This window comes from Anser cygnoides, chromosome 6, assembly GCF_040182565.1.
Source record: "Anser cygnoides isolate HZ-2024a breed goose chromosome 6, Taihu_goose_T2T_genome, whole genome shotgun sequence".
NCBI lineage: Eukaryota > Metazoa > Chordata > Aves > Anseriformes > Anatidae > Anser > Anser cygnoides.
Window position 1 is genome coordinate 39,183,908 of NC_089878.1, and position 17,816 is coordinate 39,201,723.

Sequence of the window (17,816 nt, forward strand, 5' to 3'; positions counted from 1 at the left end):
ATAAATCTAATAAGGATTCCATGTTTATCTCAAAGTAAAAATGATCATCAGCGATTAACATAAATGAAAAAGTAGAACCCATATAAAGTTGGTAAGGGTAACAAAAGATGGAGAAGAGAACTGCTGGAACTTTAAGTGTTTTTTGTTTATTTGTTTTGTTTTTAAAGCCTCAAGTTATAACGCCAGAAAAGAAGAAGTGCTCAATATTATTCCTAACTTATTTATGGAAAAAGGAAAATGAGAAAGCAACACTAAGTAGACGGTAGAACTGGAGCATAAATGTAACTAGAAGAAAGCTAATTTATTCATTTATTTATTTTTAAAAGGAAAGGTTTTTAATATATCTGCCAGCCTGACCTATATCTGGGACAAAGCAAAGCAACATCTAATACAGGATACAATTTAATAAAGAAATAGGTGTAGTGCAATTAATAACTTTTTTTTGGAAGACTAATTGTGCCACAGAAACCTGATTTTTTAATGAGTTTATGAATTTGGGCAATAAAGGTAAAGCAGTGTTTATGCAATACACTTCAGTGAGACATCTGACTTCCTCACACATGATGTCTTGATTAAGAAGCCACAGTAAAGAACAACCAACCCAGCACATATTATATGGATTAAGGATTGGCTATGATTCAAGACACAGTTTTGAATGGGGCATCCTTACAGAGCAGTTTTAGAGACAGAGTGAGGTCTTGACTCTAAAACATCAACTGAAAATAAGAAAAGGTATAATTGCTATTTCATCAAATTTGAAAGCAATGAGATTGGAGAAAGGGAAACAATGATTTGGAAAGTTGACTAATGCAGAGGTATTTTTCTGGGAAATCAAACGTAAATCTTCTCAGAACAGACAGTGTTAGTGGTAAAAAAAATCCTCAGATGTGAAAATCTGAGTGGAGCGCAAGATACCCACTAAGGTTGTAGTAAGTATGCAGACAGCAACTACTCAAACATTGCATCTAAGCTCTGGTGTCAACTCTTCAGAAGCAGTCATGGGAAAATGGAGAGTCTTAGAAAAGACCCATGGGAATGGTCAACTCATTAAGTTAAAAAAAAAAAAAAACTTTTACTTAGAGGCTGAACTGACCACAGTGAATACACACCTTCCATGGGGGAAAAGCAGATAGAAACTGTTGGCACTTCTTATCAGCCCACCATGATATAATATCCAGCTACTGTTACCCCAGACTAGATCAAGGCTAGAAGTATAAAATACTTAACTAATTTAACTTTTACTGCAGTGTATCGGACTTCCCACCAGTACAACAAAAAACAGCAACAATACAGTTTCATATCTTTCCAAAAATGTGTGCTACGAGTAAACCTTGTTCTTAGATTTGATGCAGAAATTAATTCAGGAAATAGTCTGTGGCCTATAATACGTGAAAAGACAGATACCATCTTAAGAGGTGTGTCTAAGACAGAGGTGAAACATTTATCTCCACTGATTTTAAAGGTAGCCTGTGTAGATAGCTAGGCTAAATGCTTTTTCCAGGTGGCTGAAGTTACATGAAATAAATCCCATCCAAAATTCTTATTTATTTCCCCAAAGGTCTGAGGCAAACCAAAGAAAACAGATGACATGCAACTCCTAAATCTGAAGTTAAATAAAAAGTCTCCACCTTTTTATTGAGTGAGATATTTTTACATCATGGCATATGGTGGCTCCTTTCCTCTATTAATGCAGAAACTGGTGAACGGTCCACCTATAACAAGTTCTTATTGAACCACCTTCAAGCCAACAGACACTTCTGGGCACAGTATCTCCTGACCCACCAACACAGCTCCAAAATGTTTGCCAGGAATTTGCGTACTCTCTAAACCAATAATTTCCATAATGTACAACAGTGCCATTACAATCTTAGCAAAAACACTGGGCAGCACCAACATCACCTCTCTCTCGTTCTCTCCAGGTCTTGTATTTTGATAATATGGGGAAAGTACAATGAAAAGTTTTCATTGCTTTGGATCTGCCAGAGAATTGCTAATAATCTTTTCCTACACAATTTAATGTTTCCTTATTTGTTTGTTTAGTTTAAACTCCATCACCTCACTTAGTCCTTTTAATATTAATTATCAGTCTTGACTGCACATTAAATGAAGGTCTTTTGTGCTGTAGCATGTGTTTCTTCCAGAGCAGGCGCTTTCCCAAATGATAAACCTTCTAATATCCGTTTCCTTAAGCTCAAAACGATACTATTGGACAACAATGCACAGACAGAGCGCTTTCCTTTTCCTCATCTCTTATGGCTTTCAGGGGGATATCTGCCCTGAAGTAGATTCCAGTCTGCTTAACTGTGGAATTCGTATTTTCGGCACCACAATAGTATTTTAATAAGGTTAAAAAACTGTACTGACCTCTGTCTTTGCCCTGTTCCCTGTTTCCACAGCTATTTCACTCACCTGATTGCCTGCTTATAATATATCTTGGCTGAACCACTAACAGGAAAGAGGGATTAAACAAACCCCAACCTCAGGGACAAGAAGGAGGATTTAAAATCCTGCAACTAGCTCAGGAATTCAAAATACAGAGATCGGACTCCCAGTTTCAAATATATTCACTCACAGTAATTTGCTTTATTAACACTGCACCTTATTGTTGCCATACCCTGTTGCAACTAAATCACTATAAACGCTATTACAGCAAAGATAGCAGCACGGACAGACATGTGCAGATGTGTGCTCAAGGCCAGATTCCCTTCTCAACTACCATTGGCTTTCACCCACTATAAACCCAGCAATTCCAGTTTCAGTAACGTTTCCACACTCCTGTGAAGATATACTATCTTTTTTCCCTTAGCTCTGTAAGGACATATGCACACCAAGACCTGTTTTTGAAGAGCTATAGTCTTACTTTTCCCATCATTTTTGATCCAGCATTTTTTATTGTTATGGCAATATAAGGAGAAGAAAGAAAAATAATACCATGGTTGAATTCGACTGGTTTTACATTTGTCTTTTTGGTATTTGTATATATAAATGAACAGTGGCACTTGTCTGGTTCAAATTAATTGTGGTGGCCCAGTCATGTAACACAGATCTGTTCTGTAGTGCAAGATGGAGAAATGAGAAGCAAATAAGTGCTGAGATTAAAGTAGAGAAAAAGGCTTTTTTCCAATCCCTAACCTACTCCCTAGGACTTCTACTTTTCTGCTGTATTTATCCATCATACAAATGATGAACTTTTTGGTGAAATAGTCAGTTTTGTAACTTGCAGAATATTAAAAACATTACCACAGCTCAAGAGAGCTTAATAGGCATCATGGCATTTCCCCAAATGCTTAAGGTCATAAAAGTAGAACTATGGTTTTACTCCAGACTACAGCAACATAAGAGGTATCTTAGTTTTCTCATTTTTTCATATTAACTTCAGAAAATAGATTCCTCTACAGGACTACACATCTTGAATTTGTCTTTACTGCAATATTTTTTTACTCTACAGATGTCTTCTAAGAGTGAAAGCAGACTTCTGAATTATTCAAATAACTTTAAAAAAGTCTTCTATGTAAAGATGCATTGAAAATCACTATGTAAAGATCAAGTGAGAAATGTTTTCCTTTTAGGCATTTTCAAAAGATCCTTAATTCATATGAAAAAAATAATAATAATAATAAAGCAACCACCTTTTCAAATAAAACAAAGTTCCTAAGGAATGAAATACATAACAGAAATAATGAGAGCAATCCTCTTTCTCTCGCAGAGAAAGTCCTGTTTTCTTTTAGATTGAGCAAGCCCAGATTTGCTGTGTTCATCCAAAGCCACCCGTATCACAGCACTCCCAGAGGACACCAGAGTGTCTACCTTCCTGTTTTCCCTACAGAGAAGAGCCACTCACATGTCATGGTAGCCAGGTCTGGAAACCAGCAAGGACACCACATACCTAGAGAAGTGAGCTTTGCAGAAGGGCTGCCTGTGCCTGAGGTTTCAATTACAGACAACACCTGGAGGAATGATGTTAACGAGCCACGTTAAATAAAGCAAGGAGTAGTTAAAGGCTCCCTTGACTTGTGAAACATTTCCATACATCTTTTAGGTAGAAACACACAGAAAAACCGTTTCCTACCTATACATCAGCTGCAATTTAAGTCCCTACAATTCCCTACGTGGCTGAAATACCTCAATGAGCATCACCTAACAGTATTTGACTCTATGCTCCCCAGCTGAGCAATGAATAAAATGCCATGGAGCATTCCTAAACTACAGGGTAGGAGTTTAGTGTCCTCACTCCCTGGCAAACGCTGCATGGGATAGTTATTGCTCAGCATCCTCTGAGGTCTTACAGTCCTGCTCCCTAAAAGCAAAGCTGTAGTCCCATAGCCTTTTTACACAGTTATACCCAACGTGGTCACATTTTATTGTTTCAAGGATAAAGATTGTTCAAGGCAGCTGACACTACACTTAAATTATTCATTCACTGGTATTATTTATTCATTAGCTCTTGAAGTTATCTTGCTTCACTGAAGTACCTGGTTTCTATTACTCATAGAAAAAACATGCCATTTTCTTTGTTTTAATTGAGATTCTGTGACTTGCTAGCAACTGATTGCATAGCACTAATACCCCACTGTGCATATTGCCAAGCATTTGAATATAAATGTCACTTCTGTACTTGGGTATCCCTTTGGAAAGCACCTGCTGCCAGGTCCTGCACTGGACTCTCAGGTCTGGGAAACTCTGGACTGCTGGGGGATTATGGGGGGCTCTGGGGCCCCTTGCCTGGGCCACAGTCCTTATTCAGTGCCATGCAGGGAGGATATTCTCTCTGATGGTTATTTGGATATATGAGAGAGATACTTCTCATGTAAACTGCTCTCTATATATAGAGTAACTATATATACATATATATATATTTTTTTTTTTCCCATTTGAAACAGCTCTTTGATCTGGAATTGTAACATCCAGCAGCCTGAGTTCCTTGCATGTTACAGTATAAGGAATGCTGGATATCCTTTAGAGCTTAGAGCTACAATTTCTTCCTCCAACCACAGCCAACCAGCAGAAGTTGCACTGAAGAAGCAGGGAAGTCGTGTTTGTCAGTGCACAAAGCTGGGAATGGCAAAACTTTACAGGTTTTGTGAGCACCACCCTCCAGAAGAAAAGTATATTTTTGGAGTATACCATGTTATTGCATTTTTTATATTCCATGATTAAATTCTACTTCTGATATTCAACATCTTAGAGAAACAAAATAAAATTCTGGCTCCCCAGCTGTGAATGGAAATATTTCTGATCACAACCGCCATCTTCCACATCTCTGTTTCTCCCTATGAATAAACAATGTAAAACTGGCAATCACATGCTTGTTCATGTTAGAAGGAGAAGCACAAAGGCCAATCACTGTTTCTCCAAAGCTCTTAAATTTTGAGTTTTTCATTACAAACATATCTAGAACTGCAGTGTCATAACTGAGACTTTCTTATTTATGGAAGTAAAAGGTATGACACCTTCCTGCAAAGAAGACCCCAGTATCCCCAGGATACTTTTAAGAGGAAAGTTAAACTACAGTATAGGGGCAATCCTGCTTTCGAGGTTTGCAAAGATGCCACACTGAATAGTCCCTACTTACTACAGTGGTTTTTGCACCATATGACTTAGCCTTAACATTTCCAGCATGAAAAAAGGTCTGCAAATCTTAACTCACCAGTTCAGACATTTCTCTCACAGTTAAAAGTTGGCTTGTGATGAAGGGTTCAGTCTGGGAATAATCTTTACCCACTTGAAGGGGGAAAAAAACAAACATCTTACTACTAGGCACTGTCATTATGGTGATATAAATTGCATTTTATCAGTTTCAGCTGTTTTTTTCCTGGCCTGTACATAAAAATCTCTTTTTAAACAGAAGTCCTTCAAGGTTTACTAGCCAAATTTTGCTATCAGTTACACATGCAGCCCTATTAATGCTAATGAGATGGCTGAATTTAAGCAAGGGTAGAATTTGATCTTTACCCTATTATGTTGTAGGCTGTCTAGATATTTGTCTGTTTTAACTTAAAATCTATTTAGCAATTTTTTCTTTTATAATGAGGAAGTCTTACAAACCCATATCACTAAATGCCGAAGGTATAACAGCAGCAGGTCAGAATCGTATCTTCTCTCTGAAAACGGCCGCTGCTGGGTGTTTCCTAGAAAGAACACAAAGCCTTGAAGTAAGCTATTATAAAATAGTTTGCCTGGAGAAAAATATTCCTGACCTGACTCTCTTCTGGTTTATGCTCTGAAGCATGAGTTTTTTCATTTGTTCCAGACTTTTTTTTTAAAGGCCCTTATAATCAAATCTCTGAATGACAGTCAAATTTTGCAGCCATGAAGAGACATGTGCAGTGTGTGCACAACACTTTCCATTAATACACAATTACTGGATATATTTACAAGCCATTTAGTTTGTTAAGATTGCAATTCATTCTACAGTGGTTCAAAAGCAAACCTTCCTTTTCGGATCATCTCCCATTACAACCCCAGCCACAGTTTTTTAATCATTTCTAATTTAAGAAAAATTAACACTCAATTACAATGAGTTTGAACTCAATGAGAACTGCAGCAATAAGAACCTTTCTCTTTTCTCTTTCTGCCCGTCTCTGCCTTTTTCTCACCCACATGTTGCTGAAAGAATATCCATGCTGAAAAATCAAGTGTTCAGACCTTGGGAACTGTGGATGGTCTTAACTCAGTACCCCACTACTTGCTTTGATACAACATTTATTTGCCTGATTATTTTTTAACAGGCTTTTCCTTATTTAATTCACAGCAGGCTCTGAGGAAGAATCAAGATTAGATTAAAAAAAAAAAATCATCTGTGATAATTCTAGAGCGTAGAGAAGAGGAGGCTCAGGGAGGAACTCATCGGTGTATATAAATTCTTGAGGGGAAGGAGCAATGAGGAGGGAATCAGGCTCTTTTTGGTGGCACTCAGTGCCCAGACAAGAGACAGTGGGCACAAACTGAAAGAGCAGAGGTTTTGTATGAACACCAGGAAGCACTTCTGTGTTGTGTGGGTAATGGAGCCGGCACAGGCTGCCCAAAGAGGTTGTGGGGTCTCCTCCTTGGAGACTGCCTGGATGTGGGCCTGGGTACTCTGCTTCTGGTGGCCCTGCTGGAGCAGGGGTTGGACCTGATGGCCTCCAGAGAGCCCTTCCAACTTCAACTATTCTGGGATTCTGTGGAAATATACAATCTGTATAAGTGTATAATAATAACAGTATATAAATATATATAATATCTGTGGTATCTACCAATCTCAGTTGTTCCCATGCTATGGCTCCTAATCTATTAGCAGAGATATCACTGTCCCCACAAGGGGGTTGTGGCAATTAACTAACATTTCTAAAGCACTCAGATATTTTAGAGATATACACTGCTGAATAACAAATGAAACAAATTAATAATGACGTCTTCAGGGTCAGCTCTGAAAAGCATGCAATGAGTGAGACACTCAGATATACGCTGAGCAATGTGGATAAAATATTGGGGGAAGAGCTCGTATTCTGTGCACTAATCAGAGGAAAAATATTACAGGATTGTGGGATTTCAACCTTTGTCATGTCACACATACAGAAGCAGGAAAAGCAAAGGCTACTTTAGTTATATTATCCCCCAGGTTGGAAGTATCTGATTTTGCAGCTGTAATGTTTTCAATATAATTTTTGGTTTAATAAACTGGATCAGTGGTACACAAGGGGTCCCATGAGCAGAAATATTTATGAAGTATAGCTTCCTCCCTTCTCCAGCATGGATTTCTCACTTTGTTGCAGATGATGCAGTTTTTTTTCCTTACTAATTTAGGCATACCTTATCTATACAACTGCCTGCTTTTATGAAACACATAAGAAATTAATAACATTATGACCCCAACACTCACTAGCTAAAATTGACCAGCAATTTTGAAAGCTATCAGGGAAGGACAGAGGCCTGTACAGACGAAGCAGTTCTGTGTGTCTGGTTTCCTTAGGAATGGATTTACGAATCCCAGTCGTGTGGCATCAGAACTGCTTGGCATATTCTCATCTCTCCCACCATTGCATCAGGTCTTTCCCCCTCTTGCCACAGCCCTTTATACATGTAGTTGCCACTTCTCTCCCCAGTCACTTCACCGAGGCCTTCCCAGGCCTAAATCTTTGTCCTTCCTTCCACACTAACTCCCGTCCTCAGCCCCAGTGCTCACTCCGTCTCCAAAGTCTCTCTAGTCCCCCAGACAACGCTAGCCCAGCTTGTGCCACTTCCTAACTCTTTTGTTCCCAACTAAGATCTGTTCTTTACCTGCGTTTGGCCTCACTATTTTTGCCTGATCGTTACTTTCTGCCCCCAGTCAGGGCCTCCAGGACCTGAGCCTGTGAAGCTGAAACTCAGAGCACAATGCCTAGCAGGCCGCATGTCAGAAATGGACTGCACTGCCTTCTCCTACAAGAATTTGGAAAGCTTGCTCACCTTGGATAGAGAGGATAAGACAGCATATCTCTTTTAAAAGAGTGCTTCACAGACCTGTTCCAAAAAGCCTGATAACAAATGGGGAGGAAGTGCAAAGGGAAGCTAAATTGGGTCAGAGTGAGCTGCCTGCTCCTGCTTAGCATCCTGGAGAAATGGAAAGCAAATTTTAACACCTTGAGCTTTTCAGAAATTGTATTAGAGACTGCGTTTTGAGATACTACAACAGGAAAACTTAAGTTTTATGACAGGAATAACAGGAATATGACAGGAAGGAAGATATGACCAGGTGTAGCACTGGGACAACTCACACAGGGTATGCTGTTGTAACTCTGTGGTCAAAACTGCAGACCCATAACTCTCGCATCTTGAAAATACTAAACCTGAGTTTCTATATGGAGAAAAAAAAAAAAAAAAAAAAGAAGAAAGAAAGAAAAAGAAACTTGGCTTCGGTCTATGGACATAAACAATGTCATGTCTTCATTTCTTGGAAGTAAACATTATAAGCCGTGATACTGCCACTAACAAAAGACGTTTGTCAAACAAGCTCCACAGTAACATTATTTTTTTAGTTTACAAATATGTGAGAGGTGAACCCAACATAAATCTGGGAGAAGGTTGATGATTGCAAGCATACTCTCTAGAGCCTTTGGGACGAGCAAATGAAGTAAAATTCAGAGTAGGATTTTATAATTATCTGTGTATATATATATATATGTCATATTTATAAACACAGACAAAAAGAATTTATTCAATGATTGGTAAAAGAAGCTTAAATTTTACTATATTTTGCCATACAAGTTGCAAAAACTTCCTGGTACTATTTCCCCAGAGCAAATGCCTTCTGTCTATCAATCAGGTGGTGTCAGATCAAACGTTGACAATTATTTCCTGATTTTGCTCACAGCCTAAGAACCTGGAAAAGTTATTAAGGTTTTAGCATGTTGCAGAGGCAAAGCGTGGCCTCCATCCTGCAGCAGAGAGAGGACTTGTGAGCACTCAGGACCGGGTATAACACTGGGACAACTCACACTGGGGCCTGAGCATGAAAACCTGCATGACAGGGCTGGCTTGGCCGTGCTGCAGCCAAAGAAACAGTCTGTGGCTGAATACGAGCATTATATGAGGCGTAAGAAGATCTCCATGACCTCCAGACCAATGCATTGGTAGAAAATAAACATAGCATAAAGCCCTCAAAAGTGAATGTGGTGTTTGGTTCTGATTGATATTTAACCCAAAGCACACGCGTCTCTGTGCTGCTGTGAATTTTCTGTACATGGAAATTCACAACTTGAAAAGGGCAGAAGTTATCATGCCATCAGATGCTCATCACATTTATATTCATTTTAGCAAATCCAGGACTGGGCCACAGACTCCTTACATATTTTATGATTTACCAGAATCTGCTTTAGTCTAAGAGACCTAATTCCTCCATTACACATATCACCCATCTTTCTGGCAGTGTAATTTACATCTCAAACTGGAATAATTTTGCATACTTTTCATTTTAGCATTCTGACATCTTAAAAAAAAAAAAAAAAGAAAAAAAAATGCCTTAATTCTGGGAAGTAAATTATCATCAACCTTGGAAAAAAGTCCTGGAAGTTATTAATGCTCTTTTTATGCATAGTTGTCTGTACAGTTTTGGTGCCTTTCTCCTCTCAGCTTTTTTTAGTGATATATTAGCAAGAGTGTTGTAGAGAATATGAAATTCAAAACAGGACCAACATCACGAGGTTTATACGAACATATAACACATGACATGTAACTTAAGCGCATTCCCAAGGGAATCATGCAACCTTTATTTACTCTTGGAATTTCTTCCAAAGACAAGTTTCCAATCTTTCTCTGTTCAAAGAATGTGTCCTTTATTGTTCAGTTCGTTTGCTGGACTGGCACACATTAGTGCTAAACAACCTCAAAAGCTCAAGGAAAAAAAAAAAAAAAAACACAACATACTGTTAAACAGGGACTTTGGGCCATATCTGTGCTTCTGATTTTCTAACATATTTTCTATATTTCTAATTTCACATAAATAAGGTCTTTATTAAAAATTTATCCTGAACAGTTATCATCATGTAAATACTGGTGGTGTTACTGAGATGTTACTCTAAAACCTCAGCGATGTCTTGTTTATTCCTTGTTAATGCTGTTGGAGATGAATGCACTGGAAGCACTTAATCAACAACAGCAACAAAGTTCTGGTGTGCTCAAGCTGAAATAAAACACAGAGGATGTCAATATACACAAGACAGCAAATTTTCAACATTTTTGAAGGTGTTTGTGTTTTGAAACGTTTAAAAATAAATCCCCTTTTGCTCTTCTACAGGAAAATAGTCCAATAATTTTAAGTCCAAACTTTATGAGAACTTCATATTTGCGTGTTTTCTCAGTATTTCTGAATGAATTAAAAAATATCTATATATTATGTAGAAATTAAATATTTTTTAAAAATCCAGATTATCTATTTTTTTCAGAAAGATATAGTTGCTGTACATACACAGAGGAGGAAAAGTTAAATTAAAATAGAACTGCATTTAGTAGTAGAAATCAAATTCATGCTGTTCTGATCCTTGTTCATATCCTCATATGCCTGAGAGTCCAGTGAAGGAGTTGGCATCAGGAAATTCCTGGAAATGTAACAGAGGAGATCTGACATCTGGCTGGGTCTTGCCACAAATGAGTCTCCCCCATCCCATCAGCAGTGTTCCTTTCCCAGAAGAAAGAACATGTAATGATGGGCTGTGATTTCAGTACTGGCATCCCTATATACTGGGATGCCCTATGTACCCTTGTGCTGGTACAGGGGAAAGGGGATTGAAAAAGTTAGGTAGGCCATCCTTGGCAGGACAATTCCTATATCACCCACATCCCTGCAGTGTGTCGCTTGCAACGAGCTGGAGCCCAGTGATGCCACTGGTGAAATGGGGCCAGAAAGTCACCATCATTTCCCACAGCCTGTTTTCCTCCGCCCTTGCTCTCACAAAGATTGTGTGCATTAAAGAAAAATAAATACAAATAAATAAATAAATAAATAAATAAAAGTCTTTCTCAATGCTAGGATTTCCTTCTTACGTAAATTTTCCCAACTGTGCTAATATTTGGTGCCAGTCACTGTACGACCTTCATGCATGCAGTGATAGGCACTGAAATCTCCGAAAGCCCTGCGAGAGGCTTCAGCGAAGGCTCCCAGACCTTGCAGGGTGTAGGGTAAACACCACATCACTGATGGTTGCATTCCTGGTACAGGCAGATCTGAAATGTCCCCAGTGGCAGCAAACTTTTTAGGGGTAGATTTTATCACGGTAATCAGTGATTTTATGGGAAATAAATTTACCCTGTAGCTCGGTATAAAGCATCCCAAGAAATAAGTCAGGGAGACCGTCAGCACTGAAGAGTGCTACATTTCATGTACTGCCACAGAAATGCTTTCTGGCTGAGGTCTAATATTAATCTATTTTGTCCCTGACATCCAGTAAAACTACAGTGCAGCAAATGCTTTTAAAACATACATATTCAATAGCAGATGCAATAAAGTATTCTGAACTGTTGGGATGAAGAAGGTTCGCACACACACAAATATCTTTGAAACTCCAGTTAATCAAGGTGTCAAAGTAACTAAAGCAGTTTTACAGATTTTATTGAAAATAAATCACTTTATTATATACTGAAATATATATTATTGTTTCCCCATAGAGTTTTACTATCCAGTTGCCTACGTTTATTTTTTAAATAGAGTATCTCCTGCCCTCTTTAGTCCAGTTTTTATAACTACATTTACAAAGGAAATTTAGCATTAAAACAGCTCTTTAGTTTGCCTTCTCCTATTGCCCTATGCAAATAGCCCATTATTAGCCATTTTCTGGCAGAAATAGTTGAGAGGAAACAGAAGAGGAAATGATATAATGGCTCCAGAGCCGTGGATTTCCTCTCTGCCCAGCTGTTTGCGGGATGACCTTACAGTTAACCGGGGAGCTGCGAGGTGGCATTGAACCTCCAAAGATTTACTCATTTGTCTTCTCATTTTTCAGGCTGAAGCCCCCATGCAGGAATACATAAAACTTTGCAGAACTCAGTCTAGGGAAAGTTACAATGACTGAAAGGAAATATTTGATTTGATCTCATGGACATTCTAATAAATATTTATAGACTTCGTGCAGAAACTTTTCCCTGACCATTTTTAACTCCTGCTACTGAGGAGCTGCTTTGTTTTAAGCATGAGATCTGGTTCAGATCTAAAATAGTCAGTTTGTTGTTAGGCAATGCATTTCTTCAAAATTCAAGATTACAGGAAGACTCCTATTAGTTCATTCATTGGATGATTCTTTTTTTCTTTCTTTTTTTTTCCACAGTGCTGAGATTCTAACAGCTTAAGACTATAAATACACAAATAATCACTGTTCTGTAAAGACATTGCATCTACATGAAAATCTTCTTTTTTTATTTTTATTTTTTTCCTAACATTTCTCCTGAAAGTTAAAAGGATATCTAATACAGCCAACGTATATATAAAAGAAATGGTTTCAGCATTTTGGTCTGCTTTCCGTACTGATATATTTCATGCTGATAAATGCAAATTCAACAGCAGTTCTGTTTAGGTTTTCTTTTATTTATTTATTTTTTATTTATTTATTTAATCTTAAAACTAGTTTAAAATTGATGCACAGTATCTAAACTGGACTTTAAATATGAAAAAAATAATAATGCATTTAGTCTCAGCACTTTTATACATTTGGCTAATGGGCAAGCATTAAGAATGCAATATAGTGGTGTAAGTAGTTGTTTTACACATACGCTACTTCTTAGCTACTAAAAATCGCTGTACCTAACTAAGCGTAAAGGTGTTTTTTATTCTCCAGCCATGAAATTGAATGCCATTTTGTGGCCAGCAGAGTGGAGAAGACTCGTTCAGGCTCTCTATCCTGGCTCGTAGCCTGTAGGGTAGTCTGCAATGGAGACCCAGACAATCAGACAGGTTCACCTGCAGCATCTTCCTTTAAGTACTGAATTCAGAGCCTCTGAAACTGGCATTCAGGTCCACACCTGGGCATTTCTAGGTTGTATGTCACATTTCATCACTTACCTTTATAGATCTTTACCTACATAAACCCCACGGATTTTAAATACCAACCCAGTCTGGTACCTATAAGCAAAGAATTTTATCTTCAGCTCTTAACTTTTAAGCCATCTCAAAATTCCTGAGTCTGAAGAATTATTTGATTGGACTCATTATTCGTCACCCAGAAACTTCCAGGTAGCGTCTACCACAGGGAAAAATATACCACGTTTGTAAGTAATGTATACATACTCTCTTTCCAGCTGATCAGCTCTGAAAGCAGGCAGCACATCAGATTTAAAAGATTGTGTCCGGCTTTTACATTGTGTTGTAGTAGCAAAATTTGAGTGCGCCTTCCACACTTTAAAAACTGACTGTAATCAAAATCTAATTAGTATTCTATTTTACTAGTGGGAAAACTGAGAGAAATGCACACAGACATACATGGTGTTAGATATCAAGCCAAAAGATGTCTCCAGAAACCAGCCATTCATCTTTTGCTTTCTTTTTTTATCATCAGCATCTTGTCTCTTGAAATATAGACATCACTAAATCAAAAACACTTACCTTTTCACATCATTATAGAATTGCTCAGATTAAGTAAGAGCTCTGTACAGATTTTCAAATCTCAGCTATGTTTTCAAACCACCAGGGAGGGCTAGTTCTTCCTGCTCAGACAATTATCAAATTGTTGCCAATGTGAGGGTTCCTAGTATCAATCTCATTATTATTAAGTAGTCTAAATCACCTATGGATCTCATTAACATTATTTTGAAAAGAGGTCTTAGAAGTTGGCACCTGCAATTTACTTAAAAATTATAATTATGTGCAACCTTTATTTAAAGATTAAGGCTGTATTAGTTTATTTCTGATATAAAAGAAACAGAACTCTAAAGCCTTAGAAATCTTCTGTATTTGGGGTTTTGTTTTGTTTTGTGTTTTTTTTGTGGGTTTTTTTTTGTTTGTTTGTTTGTTTTTTTGGAGTGGGGAAGGAAGGAGCAGGGGAATGTTTTTTGCTTTTTTGTTTTAGTTTTGTTTTGTTTGTTATTATTTGTTTACTTACTTACTTTGGAAGCAACAGGGACATTGCTGTCAGTCTGTAGTTTTCTGTGTGGAACTCCAGCGGTTATTAGGTGTTTCATATTGTGAAAGACAGCTAGGTCAAATCACTAAAGATGATGTCCTTATTGAAAAGTTAATTACTCACTGAAAATGCATGAACATTTAGGGGGAGAAAAAAAAAAAAAAGCAATTTTAACAAGAGTTTCTTTTTGCAGCCTCCCAATTTTCATTCTCTTCATTCTGTGAATATATCAATTCATTAAATTTTTGGCCATAGCAATTGCCTTAAATAGGTAAGAAACATATTATTTTTTTTCTGGATAAAAAGTATAAAAGAGTGACTGGCAGGCCTTGTTTTCAACTTGCAATAAATACATAAGAAAACAATCTTCAATGTCCATCTCTCACTCATTTTAACTAGATCACTGCAAAATATCTTATAGTTGGTTTGATATTTTTAAATTAAAACATTTTTACTAGTAATACAGAAATAAAATAACTGCTATCACTTCCTTCCTCTGAGAAAATGACACACAAACATTTATGTTTAAATTCCATTTGAGAAAAAAGTGGTATTTTTCACCCAAAGCCTTGTAACTGCATTCTATATTTTTCTGATCTCTACAGCTTTACACTGGATATGAACTTAATAGGAGATGTTGCAAGAAAGTAGAACTTCAAGTAGTGACAGAGAATTAGCAGAGAATATGTCAGAACAGAACATACAAGACGAAAGGAACAACACTTCACAGGCTTGGAACATGATTGCTCCAGATAACTATATACTCTTAGATATTTTCATTCCTGTCTCTCATTAATTCCTCTTCCCACTGAAATGGTATCAAGTGTGATTTCTTTCTAAAATAGGAGATAAAATCATCCAGCTTTTTAGGCACAAATCTGCTGTATTTCAGTTGTGCAAATCAGGAAGTCATAAAAACACAAAAATGATCCCTATCAACATTTTCAATTGTTGCCATTTATCATCATATTTAAACACCACTTTACATTTCTTCACTTGTAGAAAGGAAAGGCACATTTTCTACACATCTCACAGCAAATGATGCAATGCAGCTTTGCATCAGGCTCTTCTACCTGAAGGATTGCAAAGTATCAGTTCAGTTTGTGCATCCTTGTTATGACCCAGGACGTTCTCACCACCAATGAGCAAGTGCCTGAAACGGTTCTGAAGGAAATGCAAAATCTACAACTGCTTCATGAAACAAGGCATTTGTCTGTTTCAGAAATGCAGTCACCTAAAATGTGAAATGCCATTGTATAGACACAAACATTTCATTAACAAACCATTTATATATCTTTTTATTTAGACATAACCGTACAACTCTACATAACAGCTCATAAATGTAGGTCTTGTAATACAAACATCTATAAATATAGAATGCACACGCTGCATGTATGTATATTAATATTTGTAATAGAAATCATATCTTTATATCTTCCAAAAGCACCCTTTGTAGCTTTCCTGCCTTTTAAATTCAGCTATTCTTGAATCCAGTTTGTCTTTGAAATATGTCAGGATAATGCATTATTGAAGTACTGTACTGCTTCCTTTTCGAGCCTGTACATAAAATCAGTCACGTTCAACAAATTTCCATTTTCCTTAGTTCTTTTTCATAATTATTCCTCACTTCTATCCCAGCGCTGTCCTCAAGAGCTCCCTGGTTTCACTGCTAAAATTAACTGCACACTACAGGTTATGCCTCTGAGGGACTTGCCATCAAAAGATACCCAAGGTAAAGAATGAAAGCAAAATAAAATTCTCCACTTTTTCTGAAATAGATATGACTAATACATGAACCAAGTTGCAAAATTAACAACCGGACAGAGGAACTAGATTTGAAAAAAAAAAAAAAAAGTTTCTAATTTCACAAATGTGTCAGAAACATTTAGTTTATTTCTTAACTTACGCATTCTGAAAGCTATTTATGAGAGCATATCAGGGATTTAAAACCTGTCTTAAACTTCAGGTTGAAATCGGTGTCATTTTGTTCAAGAAAGAGTTAAGTCTAACAAGCAGAAAAAAAGAAATTAACTAAAGTAAGGCCCTTGTGATACAATGACACTTGCTCTATGCTCTTACAGAGAAAAACACGATGATAAAACACCACAAAGAGGAGTGTTATGAATTTTATTAATGACTAGAAGACAGTGTGCAAAACATCAAAGGTCTGTGGAAAAGATTAATGACCCCGTGTGAGACTGTTTAATTACCTCCAGCTAATTAGATTCTTGACCAAATTTTTAATATCTGCATTCCTTCTAAAGCCTAATTGAGATTCCACATTATTTATCAATCTTTCAAAAAGCCCTTAGTGTGCTGCTTTTTTTAGTTTTTTTTTTCCCTTTGCACTTTGACTCCATTTATGGTCAATTATTAAATAAATAGCAAAGTAACTGTTCTCTGCAAACTGTATATGTGGAACACTTTATGCCTGTTTATTTTGACTAGGAGACTATCATTGGCATCTTTTATACATAATGAAGCACTCCAACTAATAAACTGACTTACTTCACTGTAAACAGTGTTGATAATATTTTTGTTATCTGGGCAGTGCTCAGGAACTCCTCATGTGGTTTCTGTAAATTAGCCTTTGCTATTGTCAGTTAATCCTTATTTCAGTTTACCTTGGTCCTGTCCCAGGGCCTGAGTGGAGCGTTATCATGCAAACTGGAGAAGACAGCCCTCGCCATGTGATTATCTTCCCCCGTTCATTTAGAAGTACTTTAGTACTATAAACCCCTGTTATTAAATGACTTGCCTTTCTATAAGGAGATTGATGTCAGAAGGCAAGGGACGCATGCAATAACTACTCCTTTTTTACACATCAGATCTCCAACTAGCCCCTTTTATGACACTGACACAAAAAGAGAAACTGATGTATGCAGCACATCTAAGTCCTGAACTTGTGTTTTCCACAGCTGTTTTACTCTTTCAGTTTGCAGTATAGGAAATGGAGAGAGATCAGGCATTGCAAGGTACGTGATGGTGAACCCAATTTTGTGTGAAGTTTGACAAACAAGATACTTCCCAGTTCAGAGGAGGTAGGGGACCCATAATCGCTTTCTTTGTTTTAGCTTAAAAAGTGTGTATGTTTCAAAATCTTGTTGTCATTTTTAATATAAACAAGAAAAATCAAATGTGCACATGTAGTTATATATTTATAATGCATGTATATAAAACAAAACACTTTGAAAAATATTCTTTGTAATTTCATATAGATTTTTTTTTAAAATTATCCACTAGAGCTTAGCC

General features: G+C 37.1%; 1 long non-coding RNA gene across 1 annotated transcript; it reads right to left on the reverse strand.

Moving 5' to 3' along the window:
- Positions 1 to 4,328: 4,328 nt before the first annotated feature.
- Positions 4,329 to 8,825, reverse strand: LOC106041014 (uncharacterized). The gene is made up of 3 exons (XR_001210244.3): positions 8,260 to 8,825; positions 6,046 to 6,128; positions 4,329 to 5,721 (listed from the first exon to the last, which is right to left on the reverse strand). It is a non-coding gene; the product is annotated as an uncharacterized lncRNA (long non-coding RNA).
- Positions 8,826 to 17,816: the final 8,991 nt, after the last annotated feature.